General features: G+C 41.4%; 1 protein-coding gene across 19 annotated transcripts in view; it reads left to right on the forward strand.

Moving 5' to 3' along the window:
• Window positions 1-21,601, forward strand: part of auts2a (activator of transcription and developmental regulator AUTS2 a) — a 365,948-nt gene that overhangs the window by 281,355 nt on the left and 62,992 nt on the right. Inside the window, exon 1 of one of the 19 annotated variants that reach the window (XM_039778712.1) lies at window positions 2,083-2,164. The exons of the other annotated variants lie outside the window; for them this stretch is intronic. The gene's annotated coding sequence lies outside the window, so the exon portion shown is untranslated. Of the gene's footprint in view, window positions 1-2,082; window positions 2,165-21,601 lie in introns of those variants that run through there. 19 annotated transcript variants of the gene reach the window in all.

Genomic DNA, 21,601 nt, shown 5'->3' on the forward strand with positions numbered 1-21,601 from the left:
TTTTACAAAAGCTCCCGCGAAATCAGGCATTTTGGGCCACAACAATCTCAAAAAAGGCCTTGAAATCCTGGAGAGACTGCCCATGTGTGTTTTTTCATGTGTTATGGTGCGCATTCACCAGTGTTTTGTTGTTGTTGTGGTGCGCGTAGGCTACTCCTGATTTTGTCAGTCAACTCCTCTCTTAAATGCTGTGTCTCTATGATCCTATCCTGTCCTTTTCATGGTAGCCTACTCGTGGACATTGCGCGACGTCATCACGTGCTGTAGTAGGGGGGCCCGCCTTGATAATCCTGAATAAGGGCCCGGTGTTGGCTCGTTACGCCACTGGTATGGACTTGGGATCTTGCCATTGGTGCATTTTTCTACGCTGACGACAATATAAACAAATCTCAAGTTGATGATGTGTGTGCAACTGTACTCATGTACGGGACAACATTACTAATGTGAAAGCTTAGCGGCGGGGGAGTGGAAAAATCGTACTCGGGTATGCTACGAAGCAATGGTAGCTAATATAAACACCCTTAGGCATTCTTAGGAAATAAAAGACAAGTGGACTAGCATGCCAATGCGATCACTGCACATCTACCCTTGCCTCTTTGATCTATCAGGAGGGAAGGATCTGCTGAGTTTATACTGAGGATGTCTTTAAGCTCTGAGCTGCCTGGGCACTTTGCTTTGGCGGAATAGAAAGTTGAGCCCAAGCTTTTTTTCATATGAAGGAAATGTACCATATTTACGGCCATTGGACTGTCGATGCCTTTCCACTTTCCTTTTTCAGTGTCACGTTTAAGAGCTTTTTCTATGAGAATAAAGCCAACAGCGCTCTTGAATATAAACAGCAGTCCTCTTTTTTTGTTAAATGACTTCTATTTTTCTTCCGGAGGATTTCTTATTTAACTCTTGGGTACATGTGTTACCTAAGAAAGTGAAAGAGAGGAAGGAGTATGCAAATACTGGCGCTGTAATAGTTGCAATTATTATGCGAGGGTGGAAATAATTAAAGTAATGTAAACCGTGTCTGTGAGTGTGAAAACACAGGGCTGTTCCAACATGGTTAGACAGTTTACATTTGTTTGCCTTAGCGCTTGTATTTTCTAAAAATCCAGCACATACTGTTCAATGTGTTTTGTTTCAGAACAGCTGACGCTAAGGACCGATTACATTCAGACATTCCACATAACTCAGCTGTTCATGCCCCACAGGTCTGTTTTCACTCACTGCTAGTTTACATTTTTTTCTCTGGTGTCCTTTTTAAAGTGGATAATTGACAACAACAGCAGCATGAAGTCCAAACCCAGAACCCATTCCAGCTTCAAAGCTTCCTCATGTCCAAAGGAGCTCAGTGTTAAAGCCCCGGTGCTGCGTCTAGGCAGCTTCAATTCCATTCACACACATTGGGAATCATTGATTCTTTGGTCGATTGTTCTAGTCTAGTCATCGGGAAAAGCCTTGCCTGTTCCGTCAGTGGTGTGTGCAGCTGTGAGCCTGTGTGGGTATGTGTGTGTGCTCCTCTGTGTAAATGAGTTCCAGCTAGATTTAGTGGAGGGATTTAGTTCTAGGCAAGGCTGAGCCCATGGCACAGCCAGAACAGGTTGAGTTTCAAAGGGGCTTATCAGGGGAATTAGGCAAGCCTTTGGAGTTTGAGCATAGCCTAATTCCTGGTGACCTTTCCCTGGCTCGGGTTTGACTTTCTGTGGTGATCAGCAAGTGCTCTAACAAGCTTTTCCGTCTGTGTGGCTGGGGATTACTGTGGAACAGCCATGCCCTCCCCTGCACTCACAAGAAACCATCTGTGGCGGAGAGAGAGTAGGTGAGAAAGAGAGAGAGAGAGTAGAGAGAGAGAGCAGAAGTAGGCAATAGCCTGAAGGGGCATTGTCATGCCTGTCTGTGTGTTGGTGAGGATTCTGCGCTTGTCAGAGTCTCCTTTTGTGACAAATTGGTATGTTTTGTTCTGCCATTTTAAACTGCCAGGCACTGGCAAGCCTTTCAACCAATTATTCAAGCATTCATGGACATTTGAATTATTATTTAAATTTTTTTCCAAGGGAAGTCTTACTTTGTTTATGTCTTTCTGGAGTATCGCCTTTCCAATATTCATTTCACCTTGTCTTCGACACAGAGGCCAGGATTAGCATTACTCAGACTGGGTTTAGTGGTGTCTGAGGTAAGTGTACACTTTCTTTCATCATTGTTTTGAATGATCTTTCACTGGATCTGATGGAAATACTCTGGCTCATACTGTATGAGGCAAGCATCAGGTGCAGAAACCTTCCCCTGATGGCTTTGTACCTCAGTGTTTATTAACATGCAGCTCCTTATACACTCTCATTATTAAGTAACATTTGAAATGCCTATTTTCCTGAAGCAGACGACTATACATACAACATAGAGAAGCTTTCTCTGTATGTATAGTCGTCTGCCTGGTTTAATCAGGCTTTCTATTTTCTCCTTGTGTGTCAATACAACAGAATGCAAATGAGATTTTATGTCATTTGATTGCATTCATTATATTTCCACAGATGATCTTTGTTCAGAAAGCCCTGCTGTGTTAACAATCAAATTGATTGCATTTAATCAGAGCACTTCTGAATTAATTATAGAAACACAGAATGTCACATCACATGTAATTAAACAGTAGATAGCTTGTTGATTAAATGAAAAAGATAGCAATGCTTGTTTTACTCATTCCAGTATGTGGAATACTCAAGTACATCAGTACTTCTCTGCAGGTTGTGTGGAGCGTATAGTCTGTCATTTGTCAGTCTGCTTTATCTGCTCTGAAAGCAGTCAAGGTTTGATTGAAGCCACACAGAGAGCTGTCAGCTGTTGCACTGTTGTTCCGTCTTGTTTAACGAACAGAAATCTTGGATTCATTCATTTACTTAACCCACTTAGTGACATGCCGTGCCCAATGAAAGACCATTATTGTAGTTTGTTATGTCAACTTTTATGTCTTTATTCTTAACCGAAATATTGTCACTATTTATTTCACTGAAAAAAAAATTCTAATATTAATATTTTTCTTCTTATTTAAAGCAACACTATGTAACTTTTAGCTGCAGCTACAGTTCCAATGAGATGACCTGTAGGGGGACTGAAGCGGGAAAAGTTACATAGTGTTGCTTTAAGTCCATTTCTTTAATAACATTTCTGTGACCAAATAGATTTTGATTATTGTGTTGTACACAAACAATTAGAAATATATTACATTACATACCAAAACAATGCTACAGCAGCACAGAATGCAGTGAAGAGGATTGTTTTCAATTGCATTGGAAAATAATACTCCCGACAAAATACATTTAAAATCCTATTTTTGCAATATCTACATGAATATAAATTAAACACAACTATTAAGAATCAACAGTAACCCAATACAAAACATGTTGCTTTTAAAGTTTTTCATGTTTTTTATCCTTAAAGCCACTATGTGTAGAATTAGAATATATCTTGTGTTCCCCGCAGCGGTAATATGAAAAACAACGCTGTGCTGGACAGCAACGCACTGAACAATAGCTGAAACACTTTAAAGTAAGACTTTAAAACTAGACTCTATACAGATGAAAATGTTTCATTAATAATATGTACTACCTTTGGCAAGTATATTCCATTTTTTTCAACTACTCTTTGGGTAACATTTGCCCTTTAGACATGAGCTTTTGTATAGCTGTAAGTGATGACCACCTATATCACATCAGCAAAAAAAGCATACTGTGTCACTTTTACCCTTTTAGGCTATCTAGCAGAGCTTTACACCCCAAAGCAACAATTAAAAAAGTCACCTCTCCTATTTATCACTACTTACCATCTTGGTAGATTTGCATAGTAAGTATTTTGGCTAATCTGGCCTGTACAGCTCGAAGACACATTTCTAACCTGTTTTGAACCTGTCAGGCTGTTTTCTTGCCTACAGCAAGTATTTTATTGTTTTTGTAAAGCAATCCAAACATAAATTGGTGGTCCTTGGCATCTTGGGTCAGTATCTGGGGAGGATGGCCCAAGTACTGTGTAGTATAGGTTTCCTGATAGCCATGCCAGGGCACACTGTACTGTAGGAGCAGTCTAGTACTACTGCTGGTGTATCCCTTTAAGAAACCTCCATGGGTACAAGGGTGGGGAGAGTAGAGCCTCATCATCATCATCATGCAGGAGTCATCTGGATAGCCTCTCCTCCCTCTCTACAGCATTATCATAAAAAGTGATTTAGGACTGATTGATGCAAATGGCCCTCTGTTCTTTTCTATCATTAACGGGCCCTTCGCCGTGGCCACAGGCGGTGATTAAAGCTGTCATTTCCAGCTACTCATTAAAGGAGCGCGCAGGGCCATGGGAGGGATCCAGAGAGGGCTGGAGAGAAAGTGAGGGAGGGAGGGAGGAGGGAGGGAGACTGACTAAAGGAGGAGGAGGAATGGGCCCATTTTCTTCCTAAGGAAGTGCTGTCTAGTGAAACTACCTCTCTAAAAAATAGAGGCCCATGCAGTGTTTTCATAATTGTTGTATTCCCCCAAGTCTGGCTTAGACAGAGGAAAAGAAATCTGTGGTCAAAATCCATTATAATAGCATCTTTTATGATTCCCCAAATGCCTTTTTAGTTTTGGCTGCCAGTGGGGTTGCTTATGAAAAAAGCAAGCAATAACAAGCGACAGTAGGGTTCAAATCGAAGTCACTTTACAGTTTGGATTAATTTTCACATTTTTTGTGGAACCAGGAAAAAGTTATGACGCACAGAGACAGTAAAAAAATAAATAAATCAATATGACTCTGTTTTATGTTTCTGCTTTGCTGTTGGCTATAAATCACAAACAATGCTCTCTCAAAGAAAGTGAAATTGTTGACAAAACAACCACAACCACTCCAGATACTGAATGTCTGCAGCCGCCCCATGACTCCTGGCAAAGACATTACTCTGTGTGGCTCGAACATACACTTGAATGTGATTGTGTTTATGTGCTACTTGCCAACAGGAACCTTATCTACTCTAATGGGGGGGGGGGAGGTCTTTGGCTGTGAAGCAGTGAGATGTGAAGCTCCAGCTGAGCTCTCCTCTGCAGGGGCCTACAATACCGCCGTGTCCTGGGGACCTGTGCTAATGGCCTGGGGAGCCCTTACTGCTATTGTGCCCAGCAGGCCTACCCCCCATGCACCTACATCTCCTTAATCTTTCAGTACGATTCAGTCTCCCTCAGATCACACGCTGGGATTCTGGTCAGTGGGTGCACATGGCTTAGAGCACTGGAGCTGGGGGAGGGGGGGAGTGAAGATTGGGGAAAACCGAGAGGAGGAAGATATGTTTTCTCATTTGTGAGGCACCAGGGTACTAAGCTCCAATCAGATAGGCCCATCGATCAACATAATTCAAGATGTGATACCCTCTCCAAAGCCCACCATGCTGGTTGATCTCAGAGTAATCCTACTGTTACCCCACACGTGCTGCCAATGTTCTCACTGCAATGCATCTGACATTTTCCTATGCACATGAGAGAAGTGGAAAAATGTATCGCTGTACATCCCCTTAAATGACAAGCTATCGTGGGACTACCTACCTTTGACCGCTCCCATGAGTGCCCAGTGAAAGCACCTCACGTTTCGTTCTATCAGGACAGAGTGGATAAGTGAGTCAGTATTGTGCAGGGGGGCTTGCAGACTGAAACGGTGCAGCTCTCATGTATAGATCTCTTGTAAAGTACATTAGTAGCACTTAATCACCAGATGAAAGCCCATTTATTACTCGTCAAAGGCAAACAAGTACAATTATTTAAGGGAAAATAACAGGTAACGTAAAGGCTTTCGCAAGCCAATCTGCTCTCTTAGTTGTCGTGCACATGTTGGTTTATTTTTATTGCTCATTGGCAATTAGTTACAAAGCACAGAATACTGCAGTGTTCATTTTCTTCCCCTTAGAGTGTTTTTCAATCATGTTTCATATCGAGGTTATATTGATGTAATGAGCCAAAATTAGCCATGTTCAAGACACAAACGCCCTTACAATTGTGCCCCTAAATTGTGAAACATTTCTGGTTCTTTGGAGTAATGCAGTTTCCTACCTTTATTTATTGCCCATTAAATCCACATTTATTTTTTTATGTAAAATGATGCCATAATTGCATTTTTAGGACAGTGTGTAGGCACACATGCATATGCGAAGGACAACCACACCAGCATTGTCTATTGGGGGCCTAATGGTGCAATTAATTTAGTTCCGTCTGTTCTGGAGACTTTTAAGGAAAATTGATTTTTTTTCTCCCCACTTTCTCTCTAAACTGGTTTTAATGAAGAAGATAAAGTGGTTCCTTGGGTGTCTCATAGGCTCCCAGCAGTCAGTTCATTTGACATTATTCTAGTGCAGCTGAATGGAGCAAGCAGCCTGCCTCCTCCATGGCTCCATGTTGACAAGCCAGCAGCTCCCTCCTAGGGCTGCTGTAATGAGGAACTATCTCCCTCCCAGGATTACAGCCTATACCGTGTAGCAGCCATTACACAGTCAGCATTGGTAAAAGAGGAAGGACAGAGCCAGGCATCCATCCTGCATTTTCAGCCTTAACCCCACCTGAACATGGATTATGTCATGTGTCAAGTCATGCCACACTGCTGTTCCAACCTTTTCTGCAGTGGGCTTAAACCCTCAAGGTGCCCAAACAGCTGAGAGTGGCATTATCCCTCTGTAGAATATGCCTGCAGGGCCCACCTCTCCTGGGAGGCTCTGCCTGCAGACTGTGGTGCCCACTGAGGGGAGGGGCTGACAGGGTCTTTATGACTAGACACTCTCCCTAAGGACCACTCAGGAATAAATTAGCATGGCCACAACCCTTCTGGCATAATGTGTTTGGACATGAGGGAGGCGGCCCCACCCCTCATCCCTCCCAGAGGACAAGTATACTCAGTACTCAACCTTATCTTTGTTGAGTATTAAAATACATGATTGCACCTCCAGGGCATGCACACAATCTGTCCTTTGTGTGTGTTCATCCTGCCATCCACCCAGTATTCATAGATCATAAACTCTGCAGCTGAACCATTCCAAAGCAAGATATTGTTTGTAAGTTAATAAGCATAGTTGATCTTGTAAAAGTTTTTTTTTATTGTCTCCAGAGCCATTTTCCTCCTGTTTGTTTGGTGGCTGAATGTGATCCAAGGGAGAAAGGGTGGAGTGTAGCATGAGAGCAAGAAGGAGGGTGGCTTAGTGTAAGACGTTAAATCCCCAGCTAAAACACATAGCCCTCAGGTGGTGCAGCTTCTTAACCTCAGCCTGCCTGCTCTGATAAGAGTGTTTCTTTGTCGTTGGTGGGAGAGTAATGCAGACTAGCTAAAGGCTATTAAACCAAGCTTTGCCTGAGTGTTGTTAATCAGTAGATTTCATCACCCTGTTGTGCATTCAGAACAGTAACACAACCTGAATAGTGTTCAGCAATCAAACAAACCAATAAATTTTGTTTTTGTGCACTCTCATGGTAATATTCCGTAGCAGCTACCTAAAGGTATGTCTTACTCCGACAATACAAATCCCCTCCCAGGATGACACTGTCTGTGACCTCCAGCCAATATTAAAGAAAGTGTTTCACAGGAATTTGCCATGGCCTGTTCCAGCTGTTTTCTCCCAGCTGCCAATGATTACTGCTGTGGACCAGGCCCGGAGCTTCGCCAATGGTCCCCTTTTGATTAGCAATTATCCTGAAAAAAGGCGAGGGGAAACTCAATACTCAGAAGAACATGGTTCCAACCTGTGTTTCCACTGAGTAAAGTTCTGTCAGGGCAGGCAAGGGTTGCTGTGGTTCACTGGGGTCCACAGCACCACTTGGCTTTGATTCTCCCATGCCGCCCAGATGTTGGGATATGGCTCCGCACTGTTCCATATGGTTCCACTTACTCTCTGGGGGAGGAAAATAAATGGTTTGTTTTTCTATTGTGGTCTCACTCATTACGCACTTATGAAACCGGCTTTTGAAGATTAGAAACTTGTGCCTGCATTGAGCCAGATATAAGCTGGCATGTTAGCATGGAATGTGTGGCTTTTCCTTTTAAGCTCATAGTATTTTCCTGAGTTCAGTTTTATACTAACAGGAACACAGATTAGTACCGGTTTAGTACATCATCCATTCATTTTGCTTGTAGTTTTAGCTGTGTCTGGTTTGCTTTGTGTGTACCCAACCTTGGGACACTGAATATTTCAAAGCCTGCAGCTTATATCCGTTCCTAAAAAACACTTATATAAATAGACTGGCGATGATAGAGCAATGCATGATGGCTGACCAGATACTGCTGTGGGATGTGATGACCTAACCTAACTACAAGTGATATAGTAGGTCAACAAGCTTTAGTTTATTCCAAAGATATCATATACACTTTCAGATTTAGATAGAAGCTTCAAAATTAGTTCCGCCTCCTTGTACTTTTCCACAAAAAATATTAATAATACAAGATTAGATCTCAAACTACTGGAAGCACACCAGACCTTGGCATGCTGAATTGACCCCTGTGACCCCATCCAGTCTTATCTCCTGCTGGCCCAGTCAAGGAATTTCCATCTACGTGTTTTTCTTCCTAACTGCTACTTTCAACTTCTTTTGACTGACAACAACTTTGATTTGAGTTTCTGCCCCTCCACAGCACTTGATCCATGCTCCCACGTTCCTCTGAGCACTTAGGGAAGTGTTCTGTTGAGAAGCAGGTGTTCCCGGCCTTGTCTGCACTGACCTTTCAGGGGTTAGTCGTCTGTCAGTGGTTGTCAGGTCTATACGTAAGACTCAGGTCACCCTCCTCACTGAGAGGTCACACAGGACAGACGCTATGAAAGGAAGAGAGGGGCTAAAGATGAGAGAGAGGAAGATTGACGAGAGAAGCCCTCCCCTCAGACACAGACCCTCTTGAGATTACTTACCTTGGACTTTTTTCGGTTCTTGAACAATGAACACATCTGGCCGCTTCTCTTCGGTTTTGTCACAGTTGTGCTTCACTCTTGAAAGACATTGCCTGGGAGAAAAACAAAAGCAAGACAGCCATTGTTGTTCTTACTTTGGCTGCTCTCAAGAAAGGAGTTTTTGGACTGTGGCTATTTCCTGGAGTACAGCTGGAGGCAATGTAGTGTAGATCAATATAACATCACGTTGGCACAATGAGTGGGGTGTTTAAAGTGACATTTAATGGAATCTTGACAGTCATCGACAAGTTTCTCATGACTCTGGCATTAGATACAAATGGCAAGACAACAGTAGGATGTCAAGAATGTGTTAACACCTTTTTTTTAACTCTATAAAATCTATTATTTTAGACACCAGTTCTTTGAAAGACTCCTTTCATCCAAATTGACAACTTCTCTTTCAAATTAAAGTGCCTTGTCAAAAGCACAGAGAGGATGATAGGTGTAGCCTATCTTCATTAAACATTCTTTAATTGGCTTTGTAAGGAATAATCTCCCCATCTCTCTGTGCTGCTTGGTTTGCAGACAGGCTGCATAACGGCACCGCTCATCTGTCAAAGCGTCAGCCCGATCGCAAAAATGAAAGGAACACATGCCAGAAAGTTGTTCAACACTGTGTACAAACACTCCAGATCACACTGCAGCAGAAAGGCCTGTCACCGTGCTATTTCAAGGAAATTAGATTTTAGGTAAACACAACTGCCATGTGCAGTGTTCCTTGGAAAAGTTTTTTCTTCTTTCTCTTGGCTCGTAATCTCTAAAGGACCCCAAGCCCTGAATATAGTCATGTTTCCATTCATCACATGGCTTATCTGCTGTTGTTTTTGAAACACTGACAGTATCCACAATTTTTTGAAGGCCCTGGAGCGCTTGTGTTGTCAAATTGAAACGTGGGAAGCAGAATTGCTGCCCACCTGCATAGCTCAAACAGCGCTCCAGGGTCTTGCCTTGATGTGTGATAGAAGTGAGGTACCACAGAACCAAACAACACACACAGTGTGCCCTCCTCTGATTAGCAGACAGCAGCGTGATCTTCCATGTCCTTCACTGAGGCTTAACACAGTGACAAGCGCACACAAGCGCCCCAGTAAAATAACAATGAGCGACGTGCCATCTTGTCAGTCTATTTCCTCCATTTCCTGTCTTCCATTCTCCGTCACTCTAGGCCGCACTGTATCCTGGAGCTTAATAGACTGTAGAGGTCTCAATTGAAAATGTGAATTCGCCCATCAGAATGTGTAACCTTGTTCGCCCTAGGTATTTAACACAGGACATCTGAAGGCGATGGCTCGACCGAGGCATGTCAGGGACAAATGAAAAGCTATTACTGGAGACATGACTGTGTGTGTGTGTGTGTGTGTGTGTGTGTGTGTGTGTGTGTGTGTCTATGTATATGTGTGTGTGTGTGCGCATAAACGTGTCTGTGCCTCCCAGCCATCCCTCCAACTCCCTTAATTTCCAGCCAGTGCATCAGTCCAAGCAGTAGTGACATGCAATGGCATTCTTTGTTTATCTACTCCAGGGCCACGCTCTTCATGTCTCTTTGTGTCGCTGTTACCAGAGCAGTAAGCACTGGAGGAGGGATGGAAACGCGGTAATAACAGTGGGGTCGTGTTTGTTTATCAAGACAGCTCCGGCTCTCCAGGCGAGGGCATTGCTGGATTCATGAAACATGACAGCTGTTTAGATGGGGAAGAAAATAGAGAATCAGCCTTCAACCTCACTCCTAAAGAACTTGACACTTAACAGTCTATACACTTTGTTATGCCGTTTCAATGTAAAATGTGTATGTCTTTATACTGTAGATGTGCACGGCGAACTCTTGACTGTGGCAAGGCATTGCTAGTTTACAGATAAAAAGCTACAGAAGTAGAGGTCAAAATTGTTGTTTTTCAGCAGCAAATGTGTAAAAGCCTCCTTATGAATTTAGTGTGATCCATTAACAATAGCACCTTCTCACCAGTGGTGGAAGAAGTATTCTGATCCTTTACTAATAATATAGTACTAATACTAATAAATTACTAACTACTAAAAGTAAATACCACACTGTTTCAAGTAAAAGTCAGTTTTATCAGGAAAATATTATTAATAATATATATTTTTAATTAATATATTAATAAGTATAAGTATTAGAAGTAAAAGTACTCACTGCAGAAAAAAATCCTCACATTTTAGAATCTGGAAACTATCAGAACAGTTCTGTTAATTTAAGCGGCTATATGTAACTTTCAGTTTGTGATGATTTTAGTGGCCGCTTTGGACAAAAGCGGTAGTGTTTTTACCACACCTGCTTCTTTACGGTGCTGAATACGCTTTGCAGATTACTGTATTAGCATTACCGGGAGGTCATATAGTTGCAATGAATATTTTTCTCAGACAGAAAGTCATTCATTTACAATAAAAGAATAAGTTACAATGCATCGTTGCATTTCAAGTTTTGCATACCGTAACTTAGCCTACTTTGGATGTATCGTGAGCTAAACCGGGTATCACTGTCACTATGTCACGAGCCAAAAGGAGATTGTTGTAGCAACAAACATAATAATAACTTAGATTAATATATTGCATTTCGTAAAACCCACGGACGCTTTACACAAGTATAGGGGAAAAAGAAAATAGTAGGCCAACACAAACCCGGACTAAAAGGAAGAAAACGTCCGCGCTAAATGGAAGGAGGACGTGATTTAATGTTGGCTACTGACATACGATCACATCGCGCAATCTGAAGTTATTTTATGAATGAAATAGACATATTACATACCTGAGGGCCAATTTGGGGTCGGTTTTGAATCATTTACAATCCCGTAATTGTCTCCATCTGTTGAAAGCCAGACAGAAGTTGACTCAAGTTTTTGCCTGTGCTCTTTCACTTTCCCTTTTAGCTTTTAGTTCTTCGTTTCCTTCTTTCCTGTGATGGTCCTGCCCCAGTATAAAATACAATTAGGCCTACATAAAGAAATCTGCTGCTTCCTTTTACCTGGCTGGATACAATAACACAGGCTTTTCCGGTGTTACAAAGAAATCTGTGACCCGTCAGAATGTGTTACTGTAGCGCCGTCTACCTGCCGTAAATCATTCTGTGACTTTGCGGAAAAAATCAGACCTGGGCAGAGGCTTTACTAAAAACTATATAAAAATAGCGTTCTTTTCACTGTTCAGTCTTGTTTGCTGTTACAGGTCATTTAAGACCATTGTATGAAAAATGACAAAGCTTCAGAAACATTCAAAAGTGACATATAGTCACTTTAAGTTTTTATTTTTATTTTTAATCATTTCAGCTGGACTTTTAGAATTATATATTTTTTATTTATAATAAAACATTTTATAAACTACATGTATATTTGTATGCAAAAATCTTAATTAGTAAAGTAACTAAAGCTGTCAGATGAATGTAGTGGAGTAAAAAGTACAATATTTCTCTCTGAAATGTAGTGGAAAAGACTCCCAAGTGCAAATACCTCAAGGAACAGTACTTGTAAATGTACTTAGTTACATTCCACCAGTGCTTGGATTTCAGGCTGCTTTGTTGTGTATAGGGCTTCTAGCTTGGGTGGGGATATTTAAGTATAGTTTTTTATTAACAATTTTCTCATAATCATGTCTCATAAGCTAACGGTCACAAACATTTTTTTCACTTAACTGGTAGGGTCCCATTGAGATTAAGAATCTCTTTTTCAAGGGGGACTTGGCCAAGACAGGCAGCAGCATAAATAGTTGAAATTACGCAAAAAATATAGCTTTGGGTAGAGGTTAGGTTTGGATTCCAGGCAGAACAACAGTAATTGGCCAACAGTATTACTGTGCTGCACTTAATAACCCTAAAGGCCTGTTAAGTTAGAATGAACCAAATGGGTCAGTAGGCAGTTGGGAACAGTGTTGAGCACTATTAGCATTAGCTGGCATTAGCAGTTTGTGTCATTTTCTCATCTTATGACTCATGAGACCCCAGTATGATTTATTATTACTCACCATGAATGTGCCTTGGCTTTCGAAACAAACATTTCACAGGGCCGTGCATGCCAGTGCTGTTTCCGGTGGAGGATGGCTCCTCCACATGCACAGCCACACGGGGGGAGGGAGAGAGACCACACCAGGCACTTTGCTTTTAATGAGGATAGCACTGAACACATGCGTTCCCCTGTCATCACACTAAAGAGCTTGATTGCAGATGCCGACGCTTTCGATGACAAAAACGACATCTGTGAACATCTGCTTTGGAAATTGAAGCTGGCAAAAAAAATAAAAAAAAAAAAAAAAACTTGAAAGGAAAAATTTTTTTTTGTTTTTGTGGGAAAAAAAAAAAAAAAAAAAAAAAAAAAAAAAAAAAAAAAAAAAAAAAAAAAATTTTTTTTTTTTTTTTTAGTGTGGCTCCATTGTGCCCATTAGCATTACAGAACAGCTAGCACCCTGACCTCCACAACATCTTCGCTCCATTTCATAAACATCCCTGATGCTTTTTCCTTTAATCTAGAGAACACACAAGGCCGTGTGTGTGTGTGTGTGTGTGTGTGTGTGTGTGTGTGTGTGTGTGTGTGTGTGTGTGTGTGTGTGTGTGTGTGTTGTGTGTGTGTGTGTGCATGCATCCCCTCCCTTGGTTCCTCCTCTCTGGCATCCTTGCTGCAGTTAATTAACAGTTATTAGTGTTAGCGCAGAGCACCGGATAAGATGTCACAAATCATCAAGTCTCTCGTTGCAGTTCCAGCAATTAAGAGCTCTGTCGCACCTTCCCTCTCCACAGTCATTTGGTACGCATCCAGGTTCCTTTTCAGACCTGAACGCACTAATCAAATCATTTCTGCTCAGAGATTTTGTCGTCATTATTTCAAGCCCTAACGACATGAGACTCCCAACTCGGCACCTCCTCCGGCCCCAACTTCTGTCTGCAAAACAATGCAAAGCTTCACTTTACTCTGTGCTGTTAATGTGGAATAATAACTTTAAATACAGTTCTTTTTTCCCTCCTGAAAACAAAGGTTCCATTTATACCCAGCAGGCTATTCTATACCCAGAGATATACAGTAGATGTACCACTAGAAATGATTGGCCAGTCAAGTGCCTGTGTGTGAGTGTTGGGAAAGGATGTGTGAAAGTTGGGAGATAAAGAGATGGAGCATCAGATTAGGAGTGTTTAGACACTGATTTTAATGCTGGCATGTGACTTCTCTGCTCTGATCAATTTGTCATCCCTCTAAATGGAAACTTAATTGCATCCGTCTGAAGTAAAGGGACCTTGAGCTGTGCTTCTTTTTGTTTTCAACACCCAGTGTTTGCATGGGCAACAGTACAGTGTGATGTTTAAAGTGCTATGGTTATTGTAAGGTATGCACAGTATGCAGTAGCTTTGTGTGAAACTATCATAATTGCATGTAAGTGTAGTATGAGCCCCTCTACTTGTAGTAGTAGAGAGCTATATGTGTGACACCTGTTCGCCTGCTCTTCTTTAATTTTAATAAATGATTGTAAAATTAGCCTACGCAATGGTTCAGTCTTGAAACAGTGTGAGGAAAAAAAAATATTATTTCAGAACCATTGCCATAGTCATACTTGTTTCTAGGCCGGTTTATTACGGTATATGATATGCCTTTCATGTATCTACACACAGTTTCTGGTTGCAGCACATGTATAATTCATTTTTTGTTCAATTGCAGAGTGAATCAAAGTGATAAAAGAAAACGGTATAATAAAACAATACGATGAGGAAAAAAAAAAAAACACAGACGCTAGGCAACTTGTTAATTGTTGCTGTGCAGATGAGTTTATCCTGTGGGGAATACAAACATTTCATCCCAAAACAAAGCAAAACGAAGCAGAAAACAAACAAAGAAACAATAAAATCAAGATGACAAGCTAAGAAAACTGATTTACATAACTGAATCTGAAACAGGACAGAAATATTGTGGAAAACTGTACGGCAGTATGAGTCTAAAAAACAACAACAGGAAATAAAATATAATCACTAAACGTTATGTTGCTGGAAATGTAATTATCGGGTAGGTTAGTATGATGAATTAGGTACTGTAAGTATGGCTGATAAAAGGCTTCATTATGATCCAAAAGCATGCTAGGCCTTTTTCATAGGAAAATTAAAGCAGCTAAAACTATTTTTTACAATAAAATTTTACATACAATTTACAACATGAACACATCTCCCCCCCCCTCCCCCTGAACCCCCCATTCGTCATCACCACCCAACCAGAAAAAAATCAAGAAAAGATGACATAGTAACCATAACATTCAAGACAACACAACAAAGTAGCAACACAATAGACATCAAACTGGAAACCAAATAAACATATGTATATGTGACACAACAGTAAGCACGCTTCACCCCAGCACAAAGCTTCTTAGGAGCCCTCCAGAAAGTTCAGGTACTTTCCCCATTTTCTAGTGTAGACATCCAATCTGGCAAACCGTTTCTATGACATCTTTTCAAAAGTCGCCACCCTAGCCATCACACAAGCCCACTCCTGGATTGAAGGCGTCCCCCTTCATTCTTCCATCCTCTTAAAGAATATTTCATTAAACTAGTCTGTCTTTTGTGCTTATCCATCCTGCTTAGGAATGACCCATCACCCAGAACAAATAGGCTTGGGAACACAGCCATTATTAATGTTATTACACATAGGTTTGGCAAGTCAACAAGAAGAAAGGTCTTCTTTACTGATTTAAGCCTTCATTAATCAGTCATATCACTCATTATAAGGTTGATTAAAGTGGCTACACCAACCTATATGTGTGTGTGTGTGTGTGTGTGTGTGTGTGTGTGTGTGTGTGTGTGTGTGTGTGTGTGTGTGTGTGTGTGTGTGTGTGTGTGTGTGTGTGATTAAAGTTTCTTCCTGCATTAGGATATTACACTATTTTGTATTTCCCATCTCATCTGCCCCCAGTAGGAGTTGTAAGCTCCTCAATTACATTCACTTGTGCAACGATAATGAGTATATGGCCGTTAGCTCTGTATTCGGTGGGAGTTTGAGGTCAAACATTTTATTCTGTTGAAGGGCAGACTGCCAGCTTTGTTCTTGGCTTTTCATGTGGGAGGCAGCCAGCGTCCTCCTTGCTCTTCCACGTCCAAATTCCTCCTCCCCTGGGGGCTGCCTCCTGTCAGGTGTCAGCAAAATAATCACAAGTTAACAGTTGTTAGAAATGACACAGGAGCTGCCATCGATCAGCAGTCATGAATCATCAGCCGAATGGAGAGAGAGAGACAGACAGACAGACAGACAGACAGACAGAGCGGAGGGCCATAGTAGGTCATGATGTGACTGGACTGGGCTGTTGTATCTACCTGGTTTTCATTAAAGCTGAGATAAAGATGAGATCAGTGCAGGAGACATCCACCTTCAAGTTGTGTGTGTTTGTGTGTGTTTGTGTGTGTGTGTGTTTGTGTGTATGTGTGGTTATATCCGCAACAATGATAGCTATCACTGCTTGGAGGGGTGATATCAGGCCTTGCAGCTTTGAGACAGAAAATATGCTTTTAGCATCCTTGCAATAAAGAATTAGACAATACTGTCTGCGTCAATACAAAATAAGGCTTTAGATAATAGATTGTATATCCATTATATACACTATATACAAGGGATGCACACAGTAGCAGGAACACTTTAGGATATAATGCAATCCAGTACCTGGCAGAATGTGTCTGTAATGGCTGGTTTGGCGGTGAATGAAATTAAAGAATGATTGTTCAGTGTTATCTCAATTACATCACAGGCTGACCATGTCTTTGCCTTTCAGACTAAAGGTGGCAACAGCACCGCTGCACTCGGAAACCCATTGTTTCCAGTAGCTTGCGCCACGCCACAACACCGCTTTGCTGCGTCAAGCAAAGCACAGGTGCAGCAGTAGCATGCCGCCAGCAAGCTTGCGCTGTCGCTGTGCCCAAAGACCTGACTTGGTTGAACTTTGGGCGCTGAACCCAGCGGCAAGCGAAGCACAAACCACATTTTGTCTGAAAGGCCAGCAGCAACCAAACCGCTACCTTGCTAGAAGGAGACGAGTGTGAGAGAGAGACTCTCTGTGTTAGGCTATTTGTCTCATTTGTGGTCTAATAAACAGTAAATTCATCAAATTAAGTGCCATATCGCTGTAGCTGCAATCTGGTTGGCATGGTTATTATTCACACAGCCCTTCTCTGTTTGAGAAAGTACGTCAACCGTTAAACATGAACTAACACTGGCTGGAGGGGGCTTTAAATACATACATTTTTAGCCAGGACCACATCCCCTCATCAGCACTGCAGCCCTGCCAGCTTCAAATTGGCATTTTACTCATGTCTCTGGGCATGGTTTTATTTCAACAAAAACAACCATGTTCTCTTCATTTTTTACATTGTCGTTCTGTATCACTAACCCTTGTGTTGACTTCGGGTCAAATTGACCCGTTTTCAATTTTAGTTTTATATCAGAAAATATGGAACGTGTGTTTTCTTTCAAGGTTGACGGGAAGACAACACAAGGGCTAAAGGCCTTATCAGAAGTGGATTAGTTGTCTGGACTAGCCAAAATATCAGCGTCAAAACCACCGGCAATTTCTCTCTTAAACTTTTTTTCACCATTATTGGACAAATATGGACCGAAAATTTTAATAAATGTACTGCATTTTGCACAATGCACATTTTGGGTCGTCATAACTTAGGCATTAAACTTAAGTAAGATAAACCTTTTATTGATCCCCAGAGCTGAAACTTGGTATAATTTGGTATAAATGAATACTAAAGAAATCTAAGTAGAAAATCTAGTCATTGTAACTTAAAATGATGAGTTGAATAGTGGGGCCGAAAGATTATTTTACTGCAGACTTTAAGTAGAAATAAGTTGGCTTTTTTTTGTTTTTCAAACTGAATTTGTTACTTTCAATCTATAGCATTCAAGTCAATTTCACTCAAACAAATTAGTTTCTCCGTTAACAATTACTTAGATTCTTTAAGTCAATCAATTGCTTTAAACGTTTTAAGTAAACAGCACAGATCAGCTCATGCTTCTGATGAGGTGAAACACCTGGATGAGGAGCCACCTGAAGGCATCACAGACTTCGGCTGGCTCATATTTGTTTCCCAACACAGACCTTTAACATGTTTAATGCAGCCTAGCAGACCTCTTGCTCTGCTCTCCCTCCCCAGCTATGGCTACAAAAAGAACACATTGCCCACATTAAGCTCGCCTCCACATGCCCCATAATCAAGTTTACGCTCTATTTCATTCAAATGTGAAACCTGGAAGTTGCTCATTGCATTGTATATTTCCCAGTTGGAATTGTAATTTCTAAAATCCCAAATGGTCTTCTTCGTGAAATCTACTGAGCCCATCTCTGCCCATCTCTGCCCATAAAGCGTACATCTTTATTTCCAGAGTGGTTCAAATGAAAGACGAGGTCAAGTGCAGACTGAGAGTTATTCATGTAATAAAATGAGTATTCTCTTGGAAGGACGGGGCACTGAGCCACTGGTTATGTTGCATTAAGGAGGTGGAGAGTGATGAAGGAAATAGAAGTCTAGATGGTGGACGCACACATCTGTCCCATGGTCAGTGGTTATGACTGTAGCTGGCAGTTTGAGCTGCAGGCAGAAGGCAGCAGTCACCTCCATCTCTCTCTCTCTCTCTCTCTGAGTAACATGAGCACATAAAGACACGGCAGCGGCCCTCATATGGGCACACATTGCACGTTAAAAATGTACTACAATCTTCCAGTGCAATATAGACCTCATTATATGTTTTCTACGATTAGTTTGTACGAGCTTTGTGACTCCCTAGTTGATAAGCCACCCCAGTCTTTTCCATGTAGAATACACTAACACTAGGTTACTTGGCTGGTTTGCTACTTTTAATCTCTATAAACAGATATCTGCATATGAATGCAGAATCTGTAGGCAGGGACAAGATTTTGATATCAGAGGTGTTCTGGTTTCTGTTTGTAGTCCGTTTGTAATCCCTTAAGTACTGACCAATCACGTTTGAACAGGCTTTTGTTGCATGCTGGTAAACTGGAGAGCAAAAGAGGCGGAACGCATTGGATGAAAATCAGTCTCACACGGAAGAGGAAGTCTTGGCCCAAATATCCGCTGGCTACACCGGAACCACCGAAATATTGGTCGTTGCCCCCAGAGGCTAAATCATTATCAGACTGATAGTCGATGGATTCCGAGATTGGTTCCTAATAGCAACTGGACAAACTGCTCATAACATATTACTACATATTTAGTGCATAAAGTAGAAGCACCACTTTAAAATTTAATGTAAATGTATGAAATGCCAGGTTCAGCATTATACAGTATATATCATCAGTGCCGGCTGTGCAAACTTTCTATCCCAGTAATGACAAAGAAAATCCCAAATTTCATAATGTCCCACCTGGATTGATACACTACATGTGTACAAACAGCCATATGTGGTTCCAAAAGTGGTGTTCTGCTCTGCCCCCTCAGCCTGTTTGGGCTCATGGCTGAAGATGGATGAGTTCATTTGAAATCCTCTTTCTCTGTCTGTCTGTCTGTCTCTCTCTGTCTCTGATGAAGGTCTCATCAGAGGGTTAGTCAGACACTGAGGGAGTGGTTTCATTTTCCCCTCATTACAACAGGCACTGGAGAATCACCAAGCTTCAAAGCTGCTTGATTGCATTATCAGGCATTTGGTGTAACACAGGCGTAATCTGTGCCATGTAACAGTGGAGCCAGGCCAGCATTACAGCACTGGGCTGGATGGAGGGAGAGTGGACATGGATATCAGGTCTGGGCTCGATTTGCTCCCTGTGCAGATTCTAATGTCATTTACTAAATCTACTACATTGGAGATAGTTCTGACTGAACTGACATTTTGTTTTACTGGTCTTGTAGAATCATTGTTGTGCTTGTACAGCTTGTTTCCCCTGCTCCCAAGTGTCCATAAAATCAGTTAATGTAGGTTCAACTATGTCTAACATAGATGTTCTATCAGTCCTATTGTATTATGTAATGAGGTTATATACAAGCATCTGTAGATGACTTTTCTCACTATTTAGAGTAATTGTTACAAGTAGGGCTGCACGATATGAGGAAAAAATGCCACAACGTTGTTGAATATAGCGATAAGGATTTTTCTTTTGATAAACAGATATTAAAATATATTCAGTTCTGCCTTTTTGCTGCTTTTAGTATATTGCTAAAACACAACAAATTGCTTGTTGAATTAAAAAACTGAAGGGAAATTATTTTCAACATTCCTCTTCTGAATAAATGTAACATTGAACTGAACACAACAAGCACCATTTAAAAAAAGAATGATAGTTAAATTTTAAAGTGCAGTTTTCTACTGATTATCTCTTATTAACTACCAAAAATATTCCTTAGTGTCTTTCGCAATGTGTTTATTGTGCAAGTTGATATTGTGATGACGATAACATCGCCGATTTATTGCACAGCCCTACTTACAAGCACTCGTCTCGTCCGGGAGTGCTTTATGTGTTCTGTTGGTGCTTTAAAAGGTCAAACACTGGCAATCACTGTTTATCACTCTGACAATCATTATGAAGATCGGCTGCGGTTAAAGAGCTATAAAAGAATTCTAATTATCACCATTTTAGAAACGGTAATTATGGGCATCATTAGCATCCATCATTATGTTTAAGTGGGGCCACGGTCCACTAAACGGGTGTCCATCCTGCTCTTTTTATCTGCTCTTTTCCATCGCTTTCTCAGTGTAGTGAGAGGAAACATTAGAGGACGTTGAGGAATCAGGGCCAATTTAAACAGGGGTGTCTAGTCTGCTTTTACCCACAGGCCAACCGCTCCTTCATTCATTTTTAACCAGGTCTCACAAAAGCCCTTCACCCTGCTGTGGTTCAAATCAGTTTGGAAGGAGATCACAGATTTTGATAGTAGAATATGAGAATATTCTTCTTCTGTCAGCAAAGTATAAAAGTATGGACAGTATGTGAATTTGTGGAATAAGGGTTGAAGGAAAGTTCACAGCTTGTCTAAGGGAACAGAAGAAGCACAGCTTAATTGAAATGAAAGAGAACTGAGCAAAGTAGACATCCACCTTGGTATTCACACTTTTCACAAGACAGAGCACAGCTTCAACCGCAAGCCGGCTAATGTTTGTATTCAGCAGTGTAACCGTGGAGTCGTGCACGACGTCTCAACCACAGCTTTCCTGTGGATGAATTAGTAATGCTAAAAGATTCCATTTCGTCTGTCTAAATGCTGTGTGCAGCGCTCAACCCGGTTAATATAAGGAGCCACTAAATTTTTCATGCCCACGCCAAGTGTAGCCTTCAATTTAACATGCGCTTTTAATCCTGAGAGTGCTAAATTGCTTTTTAATGTCAAGGTACATGGTGTTTTCAGAGTAACTTGTGAAAAATGCATCAGCAGTATGCAGAGCGAATCAGATCCAATGTATCTTGTTTTTTTAGGGTAAAGGAACAAAGCAACACCACAGCAACGAGGAGCGAAACCAATATGTTGTTTTGACACATCTGTCACCTCAGGGGTCTCAGGAGGACACCTCCCGCAGGCAGTGACAATGTGTGTGTGTGTGTTTGCCATGGTGTGATTAATTGCGTATCGTATGTGTCAGTTGTGTATATTTTCAGTGCTACATGCAGATCAACAGCGTGTGGCTCCACATAGGAGAACCCGCTAGTTGGTATGTCATGTATGTGCTGTAGGTGTGCCCCTCCATGTGTGAAGTCATGGGCATTGTCAGGTGT

The sequence above is a fragment of the Perca fluviatilis genome, chromosome 16 (assembly GCF_010015445.1).
Source record: "Perca fluviatilis chromosome 16, GENO_Pfluv_1.0, whole genome shotgun sequence".
Classification (NCBI taxonomy): domain Eukaryota; kingdom Metazoa; phylum Chordata; class Actinopteri; order Perciformes; family Percidae; genus Perca; species Perca fluviatilis.